At 39.7% G+C, this 1,463-nt stretch overlaps 1 protein-coding gene across 1 annotated transcript in view; it reads right to left on the bottom strand.

The window, feature by feature from the left end:
- LOC107754848 (poly [ADP-ribose] polymerase 14-like) overlaps window positions 1-1,463 on the bottom strand; it is a gene marked incomplete at its 3' end in the record, with an annotated part of 28,542 nt that overhangs the window by 17,091 nt on the left and 9,988 nt on the right. The gene's annotated exons all lie outside the window — the stretch shown is intronic.

Genomic DNA, 1,463 nt, shown 5'->3' with positions numbered 1-1,463 from the left:
GCAGACGTCAAATCAACGTCTCCGAGATGTACCTGTGCTATCAGGGATAGAAACATGTTGATGTATTCTCCTGTGTTTGCACAGGATTTATAAATGATTTACATTACAAATCTAGAGAGATAATGCACACTGTTTTCCCAGATGGATGTTAAGCAATTCAAACTCACAGCATATGAGTGATTCTATAATTGCAGGTACATTTGATGTCCGAAGTCATTCTTTTTTTTTCAGCTTTTTTCAAATGGTTATATTTTTTATTATTTTAATACTGTGTTACTCATTGTTATGAATACAAGATGTTACAGTCCGATAACAAATTTAATACTGTGTTACTCATTGTTATGAATTACAAGATGTTACAGTCCGTAACAAAATAATTTTTTTGCAAAAAGTGTCTTAAATAGCTGAAAATCATGATTTCTTGTTGTCCGAATTAGTCCGTGCATTTTTTCCATCATGTATCATTGTGTAATCAAAATATTTTATTGTACTTTTCTTTTTGTAATATTTCATTCATTTTATTTATAAAAGCCCTAAAGAGTAATTTACCTAATTCTACAACATTATTTAAAAAAAATAAATTTGCCTTTAAATTTGTGGAATTATCTCCCACAACTATGTAAGATACAGGATACGATGCCACTTTCCATCACTGTTAAGATCTGAAGCACTGAAAAGTCTATGTGCTCTTTCTAAGAAAATATTTTAATCTAAAAAGTTCTTACACCAAGAGTTATTTTATAAAGCGTCAAATCTGTTACCACAGTATCAAAAGGAAAACAGATTTTTTTCATTGATCACACTTTGTGTTATTTAAAAGTCTTTTAATCAAGATTTCATTAGTGCCATGTGCTCTTAGCGGGTATAAATAGGCGACAGGTGCATCCACTCTTCAGGTTTTACGCTGAGGAGCCCGAGAACTTGTCCCTGGACACCAGCGATGGTTCGAGGTTGTGGCAAGGGGACATAACATCTCCGTTCCCTCCATCAGGGAACGAGGGTTACGTACGTAACCGAGACCTTCCCTATCTGTCGGTCACTACGAGTTATGTCGTGACGACATTATGGGGCCCTGGAAAGCGCCACAAACTGAACCCCGTCACAACCCCATGACGTAGCAAATGTTGGCAAGCGGCGCTTGTCAGACAAACGCTACGCAAAGGTCGTAACCTTCCCACCGCCCCAGCGCAAATTCGCTGACCTTGGTACCCGCAGGGACCACAGGTGAACACATCGCCGCTGAAGATAGCCAAGCCGCTGTTCCTTTCCCCACAGAAATTTCTTAACGGAAGGGATTTCGACCTTCAATGAAAGATTTGCTTCAAGTCTTTCCGATTTGTTGTTACAGCTTATGCAGAACGATGGGGGAGCGAGCCTTCCAGAGAAGGGCGCTACGGAGGCCACACCCTACCCGTAGGGAGGTAACATGTGGAGATTCTCATATGGACTGACCCAGGCCTGGG

The sequence above is a fragment of the Sinocyclocheilus rhinocerous genome, unplaced genomic scaffold (assembly GCF_001515625.1).
Source record: "Sinocyclocheilus rhinocerous isolate Xijiao unplaced genomic scaffold, SAMN03320098_v1.1 scaffold1885, whole genome shotgun sequence".
Classification (NCBI taxonomy): Eukaryota; Metazoa; Chordata; class Actinopteri; order Cypriniformes; family Cyprinidae; genus Sinocyclocheilus; species Sinocyclocheilus rhinocerous.
This window is presented reverse-complemented; position numbering and strand designations above follow the sequence as displayed.